An 8,322-nucleotide genomic window follows, 5' to 3' on the forward strand; every position below is an offset into this window, starting at 1 on the left:
GGACTGGTTCACCATGTTACAGGCCAGCCTTTCCTCGCTTCGTCACTACTCCGAGCGTGCATTAGTGTTGTTTGGGATGAGTCGCATCTCAGAGGATGCCCATAAGGTGCCGATCATCCTTAACGGCGGTCAGGGTTAGTATCTTAATTTTTTTTATTATTTATTTATAATAATAACCCTTGTTTCTTTATTCAGAGGTGGACGATCACATGCTTCTTTTGCAGCCTGTGGACGAGGGTGTGAAATTGTTGGGGCGGAGGGATTTGGGTCCTCGCAAGGAACCGATCATTACCAGTACCGCCCGGAACTTTGTGTTTCCTCTTCCTATGGGGCAATCACTTGCTTCGCGGCCACTGCCGCCTCCTAGCTTTTTACCCGTCAGGGGGGTAAGCTTTTTCCTGCTGCTTATTGAACATAGTTCCTTATTTATTTCTTTTGCTAACTTTCCCCCTTGGTTTTCAGGTAAACGTCCTAACGTTGTGCGTGCTCCTAAGTGCAGTAGTAGGAACACCCAACGCAGTGGTGGGGAGACGGTTGCGTCTCCGATAGATACCGCCATGAGAGACGTCGTGGATGATGACAACGATGTCGTGCTCGTCTCCGCCGTCCCATTTGGGAATCCAGTCTCTTCTCCCGCATCATTGCTTGAAGCACTCGGTTCAAGCGGTGCCGCGGTGTCTTCCCCAACAACCTCCGCACAGGTTTCTGTTGGCTTCTCCTTGCCTTCAGTCTCACAGCCTGTGACTGCTGTGTCTGTCTTGGACACAAGTCGGTCTGTCGCTACTCCAATTTTGGTGGCGACAGATCTTGTGTCTTCTGCAGCCGCAGCTCCTGGAACTGTTGTGGATACGAGCTTCGTATCTACCAGTTCATCATCTTCTTCTTCTTCCGCAGTGGGCGGGGCGCTCACTGTTCCAAACACTACGCGACCCACCTCTGTGATTAATGAAGATGATGAAGAGGTACACCGCCTCTTCAAGAAACCTCGGCTTGGCAATTTTGTGAAGGTGAGAAGTCTTGTTAAATCGTCAGGTATGGGTTTTCCCCTTGATATCGTGGTTTATTACGACGTGACCCCCTTTAAATTTCCTTTGATTTTCGTGAACTTTGGCGATTTCTTCATCGACTGTTGCTTCCGTTGCTGCGTCATCGCTAGCGATTGTCGCTGCTAGTTTGCCGATGATGACAAACGTTGGTGGCATGTTGGAGGCGATGCCTTCTGTACAGATGTTGAGTTTGCCAATGATGACGGGTGTGGTTGGCCCGTCTGAGGCCAAAACCATTGTGATGATGGTACGCGATTCGGCAGAAACTTCTATTCCGTTGGTTTCCCAGCCTTCGTCATCTGCTGGACCGATGAAGGCGATTGTGGACGAATCGCCTAAGGTTGGTCTTGACTTGGCCGGTATTTCTTTTTCCGACCTCCTGAAGTCGAGGCAGTCTTCACCAGACAAGTTTTACGTTCTTGATGGTGATGAGGTCGTGCCGCCGCCGCCTTTTACTATTGGCACGACGGTGCAAGGTAAGTTTTTTGAGTTCCCTGGTAGCAGCAGTGGCGGGTTTAGTGGCGGTTTGTGTGGCGGGGTATTGAATTTAGATATGGATCTCCGTGATTCCATGGAGGCAAATCAAATTTTTCGTCCTCGATGGAAGGTTACTTGCGGCCCCAATTTTGAAGACCCAGCCATTTGTACTGAATTTTTGGAACATGTTGTTCCTCCTGGTGAGCACATTGATAGGAAGATCCAGCCTCGGGGTAGTCTTTACTCCAACGCTGCTTTTCATCAAGTCCAGGCTTTCTCCAATTTCGCTGAATTGATGCGCGAGAACCGCGCTTTTCTCGAGGATAAGATCGAGGCGAGTTCTCGGACGAGCGAGATGGAGAAACTAGTGAAAGATGCTGAGGCTGCCGTCTAGAAGGCGGGTAAAGAATCGTCAAAGCAACGCCAAGCTCTGATTGATGCTGAAGTAAAATTGGTGAAGGTTGAGGCAGATTTAGCGGAATCTGCCTGCGAGCTAGTTGCTCGTTATAAGGAGTTTGAGGCTGCTTGTAAAAAGTCTAACGCTGATCTTGCGGAAGCACGCAGCCGAGCTCTTTCTGCCAAGGAGACTTCCGCCAAACTCGAGGGTGAAACGCTGCTTTCCGCAAGCGTATTGAAGAGTTGGAGGCGGAGGTTGAGTCAAGGAAGGCAGACGCGGGCAAGCTGGCAGACACATTGGTCTCTAATGAAGAGACCATTAAAGCTTTATCTACTGAATGTGCCGCCATTGCTGCCGACCGCAATTGGTTGTTGAAACACGCCATCTGCAAGGTATGTTTTAAATACATTGATACTTGTATTTTGCGTTTTACTGATTTTTATTATGTAGGCTGCTCAACGCATCATCACTGATGATGACTTAACGCGGTGTGTTGGAGCCCTTGTAACTGCATCCCGGCAACTTGGACATAAGATCGGCTTTCAGGATGCAGTGACGCATCTGCGTGAAAATCCTCCTCCTGAAGCTTACGTTCTTCACGCCATCGATGTGGAAGCGGAGTATGCCGCCGCCGAGGCGGAGTATGATGCTCTTACTTTTCCTATTCTTTCGATGGTTGCTGGGTATGCTAAGGAGGAAAATGGCGTGCAGCTGTTAAGGCAGCTGCTGGAGCCTTCATTGGCTGGTCCATCTGCCACATCTGGTGGCGACCCCAGAGATAGCTCGGCCGCTGTTGACAAGTCCGGAAACAGCGTCAATGACGTTGACTAGGCTATCTTTGTTTTTTTTTTGTTCCGCGGGTGTTGGTACTCGCTTGTAATTTTTTGTATATATTAATGCAATGAACTTTTTATTTTGGGAAAATGTGGAGTATCGTTTCCATTCAAACTTGATTGACCCTTGGCCTGTGTTTACAAATTTGGAATCGATTTACATATAACATCTTCGCAGTTGCGCTGCATTCCATGTTCTGGGAATTGGTGAGCCATCGAGTTGCATTAGGACATAGGCACCTTTCCCTAACACTTCCTTAATTTGATAAGGGCCATTCCAGGAAGGCGCTAACTTGCCTTGCGCATGAGCTCTTGATGCCTCGTTGCTGCGAAGGACGTAATCTCCAGCATTGAACTCGCAGACTTTAACTTTTGCATCGTAGTATTTTTGCAGTTGGCGTTTGTAATTTTGCTCTCTAATTGCGGCCAACTCTCGACGTTCTTCTAGAAGCATTAAGTCTAGGCTCCTTTCCGCCTCATTGTCTTTTTGCGCTGTTACTCTTGGTGAAGGAACGCCGATTTCTGCTGGAATCATTGCCTCAGTACCATACGTTAGGCAGAACGGAGTTTCTGCGTTGCTTGTATTCCTTTGGGTTCGTATGGCCCATAGGACGTGGGGTAATTGATCAACCCATCCAGACTTGTGATTTTCCAACCTTTTCTTGATTCCGCCTACAATAGTTCTGTTGGCGCGTTCTACTTCACCATTTCCTTGTGGATGAGCGACGGAGGTAAACGTTTGCGTGACATTGAGCTCTTTTAACCATCGCTGGATGTGTTGGTCCGCAAATTGTGTTCCGTTATCACTAAACATATTCATGGGTAGTCCGAAACGACAGATGATGAACTCCCATATGAATTTTTTAACGCTGGCAGCGTTGATTGTTGCTACTGGTTTTTCTTCTACCCATTTTGTGAAGTAATCAATTGCCACGATAAGAAAATTCACCCAACCTGGTGCCTCTGGAAATGGTCGCGTTATGTCAATTGCCCATTTCTGGAATGGCCAAGAGGTAGTTACAGGGATCATGATGTTCTTTGGGCGCAGGGTGTTTGGTGCGTGACGTTGACACGCGCTGCATTTCCTTAGTTCTTTTTCGGCATCTACATGCATACCCGGCCAATAGTACCCCGTATTCAGTATTTTGGCCACCACCATTCTTGGACCCACATGTACACCACATATTCCTTCGTGAATTTCTCTCAACAGATAATTCGCGTCTTGCGGGTCTACACATCTGAGAAGTGGTCCTAAGTACGATTGCCTGTATAGGATGCCATCTTGGATTGTGTAGTTCAGGGCTTTGTGGCGGATTTTTCGAGCTTTCGCTTTCTTTTCTGGCAAAATACCCCTTTCAAGGTAGTGGATGATCGGTGTCATCCAATTTGTTTCAACCGTTGAACACACAAAAATTTCTCTGTTCATTGTTGAAGGTGTTTTTAGATCTTCTATGTGGACATCTTTTGCCAAATGTTCGAATCCGACCGACGCCAATTTGCTTAAGGCATCCGCCTGTTTGTTTTCTCTTCGTCTGATGTCTTTTACCTTGCATGTGGTGAAGGTCGTCATTAGAATTTTGGCTTGTGCTAAGTATGATGCCATATTGTCGTCTTTTGCATCATATAACCCTTCGATCTGGTTTACTACTAGAATTGAATCTACATGTGCTTCTAAGTGTTGGGCTCCTAATTTTTTGGCAATTCTTAACCCTGCCAACAACGCTTCGTACTCCTCCTCATTGTTCGTACTCTTGAATTCTATGAGAATTGAGTACATGAAGTGTTGTCCCTCCGGGTTGGTTATTCTCAGGCCCGCGCCCGCACCTTCATCATTAGTAGCACCGTCTGTGAACAACTTCCAGACATCATTTTTTTCTTTGATCAACAGGGGGTTCAATCTCCTTCTTACATTCTTCCTCTTTTTCTAGAGGAATTTCCACGATAAAATTAGCCAAAACCTGGCCCTTAATCGCTGGCCTTGGTTTATATTCGATAGCATGTTCTCCCAATTCTATCGCCCACTTTGCGAGTCTCCTGGACAATTCTGGCTTGCTCAGCACATTTTGTAAGCGAAAATTGGTGAGAACATGTATTGAATGGCCTTGAAAGTACCTTCTCAAACGCCGCGCTGTCTGAACCAGGGATAAGACCAGCTTTCCAAAGTGGAGTATCTTGTTTCCGCATCTGCTAGGGTGCGGCTTATGTAGTAAATGGGCGTTTGGACGCCAATTCTTTCCACCATCAAGACTGCGCTGATTGTTCTTTCTGATGCTGCTAAGTATACCAACATCGGTTCTCCAGCTCTAGGGGCTGTTAGCGTTGGTAGTTCTGCTAGGCGCGCTATAATTTCTTGGAATGTTGTTTCTGCTTCCTCCGTCCATCGGAACTGAGACTTTTTGAGGCAGTTTCTCAAGGTCAAGACAAATGGAAAAGATCTTTCAGCGTGGCTGGACAAAAATCTGTTCAGCGCGACTAATCGGCCATTGAGTGTCTGTACTTGCTTGACAGATTTTGGTGAAGGCATTTTTTGCACGGCTTCCAATTTTTCTGGGTTGGCTTTGAAGCCACCATTTGTTACGATTACTCCCAGGAATTTTCCTTCTTCCATGCCGAAAGAACATTTTCCTGGGTTGAGATTCATGCTAATCAACCTTAGGGTTTTGAAGGTCTCTTCGATATCTTTTAACATTGTTGCCTCCGTCTTGCTTTTGATGACCAAATCGTCCATGTAGACTTCCAAATTCCTTCCGATTTGGGGCTTGATTTCTTTATCCATCAACCGCTGGTAAGTAGATCCAGCGTTCTTGAGGCCAAATGGCATCAATTTATAACAATACGTTCCGCTGTTTGTTCTGAATGTCGTCTTGTCCTAGTCTTTTACCGCCATGTGGATCTGATGGTACCCTTTGTATGCGTCTAAAAACATTTGAATTGAAAGGGTACCAGTGCGTCTACTTTAAGATCAATTTCTGGCAGCTGGTAGCAGTCTTTTGGACATGCTTTGTTGAGATCTTTAAAGTCGATGCACATTCGCCATTGACCGTTTGCTTTGGGTACCATCACCGGGTTGGCTACCCATGTTTGGTACTGAATTTCCTGGATTATGCCTGCCTCTACCAGCTGCTGGACTTGTTCATCACAGGCTTTCGCTTGGTCCGGTCCCATTCTCCTTTTTTTCTGTACTATTGAGACAAAGGCTGAATTAACTTTTAATTGATGTTCCACCTTGTTTCGCGGGACACCTGTCATGTCTGCTGGAGTCCAGGCAAAGACATCAATGCTTGTGATTAACAGTCTTTTGAGTCCCGCCCGTGCTTCTTCGGAGATGGTCGGTCCAATGGTTATGCTTTGTTCGGGGAATTCTTTATTGAGCACCCATTTTTCTACCTCTCGAGTTTTGTTGGTCTTTAGTACCTTTTGGGGCTGTGTCTTCCTTTCCGCCATGTTGCGTTCTTTGTTAGGGTATATCATTGCTATTCCCGTTGGAGTTGGTACTCCCAATATCCCATGGGTTGTTGAGAGATTAGCGTTGAAATCGCCAATTGCTTCTCTTCCCAAAATTATGTCATAATGTGAGTGAGGTGCTTCCATTACTAGGAAGTCTACGTCTTCCATTCATGAATGAACCCCGTCACTCAGCTCCACCTAGAATGTCAGCTGGCCCAGCGGGTATTCAATACTTTGATTAAAACCTGCGATTGGAGCGTTGACTGGTGTTATCTGCTTTTTATCTTTATCTTCCAGTAGGTCAAAACATTGACGATACATGATGTTGGACGTTGCCCCCGCGTCAATGAAAAACTCGGTGTTCGATAGTGACCGAACACGGCTGTGATTACTAAAGGCGCTTTCTTGTTCGCCCCTCCTTTTACTTTTGGGTAGATGACTTGTTCTTCTTTCCAGGCCGCATATTCTACTTGCCTTCTCTTCTTGGAGTGGGCGTTGCCTGAAATCATGTTGGCGTGAAGGTCTTTAATTTTCTTTTCTGGCCTTCCGCCATCTTTTGGAGGTGGGCGCCTATTTTTTCTTTTGATGCTTTTTACGAGGTGATCCAACTTTCCGTTTATGACATACTCTTCAATGGCATCCTTTAGATTAAAACATTGATTTGTTGTGTGCCCCTGTTGTTCGTGGTAGTCACAATAGCTTTTCATATATGTGTTTGGACCCAGCTTGATTGGTGTCGGTTTCTTTAATTGGGTCCCTTTTGTATACATGATGTGTGTTGCGCTTTTTGTTAGCGGGGTCCATCTGGATACGTTCGTCTGAACTTTCTGTGTAGCCTTGAACGGTTCATACGCCGCAGGTTCCTTTCGTTGTTCAGTCTTGACCATACAGAGGATATTCTCTTGCATTGGCAGGGTCTGTTGATGTCATTTCTGGTATCGTTCTTCGCCAGTTCTTTCCCCAGAATTTTTTCCATTCGCGCGTATCTTTTTGCCGCGGTCATAAAATCATCCCATCGTTGTGGCATGCCATCTTTGCCCATAAGGTTCCGAATGAGATCGTCACACTTTACGTTTTGGCGGAAGGCTGCCCCCAACAATTCTTCACTCACGCCACTTATGTTCAGGCCTTCTTGGTTAAATCTGGTAATGAAATTTCCAGCGTTTCATTATCTTTTCTGACGACATTCAGAATATCTACTGGGTCGCTGATGTGATGCCGTTGTTGGCTGAATTGTTGGATGAATTTCTTGGCTAAGTCTTCCCAACTTAAAATCTGCCCATCCGGTAATCTTTCATACCATGCTCTGGCGACTCCTACTAGTGTTAGTGTAAAGATGTGACACCATAGCGGCATGGTCCACCCTGACACTAGTCCAGCGGCTGTGAAGGTTTGCAAATGATCATCTGGATCTGAGATGCCATCATATTTTCCGACCGTTGGCGGTATTTTTGGATTTTCTGGCAACTCCGCCTCATCGATTCTTGCCACAAATTATGATTTTCCTGCCGATGTTGTCGGTCGGTATGGTTTGGAAAAATCTTCCGCCACATCTGGATGATATTTCACCAGTTTTTTAGTGTCTGGACCTTTCCAACTTTCTTCGTAGTCTGGATCGTCCAGGCGTGAGTCATTCTCGAGACGCGACCGATGTGACTTGTCACCCGCCTTGCTATTTTGTTGACTAAGCGGTGACTTGTTGGTCGGCGTCTTTTTATAAATTGGCATTGAATGTTCTTCGTATTCTTCTTCTTCGTTGCTACTAGAGGCTGTATCGAATAGTACTCTAGGTTGCACAATGGATGCCATGATATCTGGTGGGATGGTCGTCTTTGGACGTGTTTTGGTTTTCTCTTTGTCTGTGACGGTAGGGTGAATGGTAGACGTAATAACGACACCTTCACCGGTACCGGTGATGTTCAAAGGTTCCATGTTACCCTCTTGGTTGGCCCTTGAGTTCTGGCCAACCTATTTTGGTGTGGTCTTGCCACTCATCTGAGTCAAGAACGGAGTGATTGTTTAGTAACTGTTCTAGCTATATGCACGGATGGCACCAATGAAGAAACACTAATCAACCCCTCAAGGTCTAACACGTTAGTCCAAGGGATTAAGATAGGTATTC

Source organism: Bidens hawaiensis, unplaced genomic scaffold (genome assembly GCF_021521415.1).
Source record: "Bidens hawaiensis isolate Kalapana, Puna unplaced genomic scaffold, B.hawaiensis_p1.1 tig00006388_1, whole genome shotgun sequence".
In the NCBI taxonomy this organism is placed as follows: Eukaryota; Viridiplantae; Streptophyta; class Magnoliopsida; order Asterales; family Asteraceae; genus Bidens; species Bidens hawaiensis.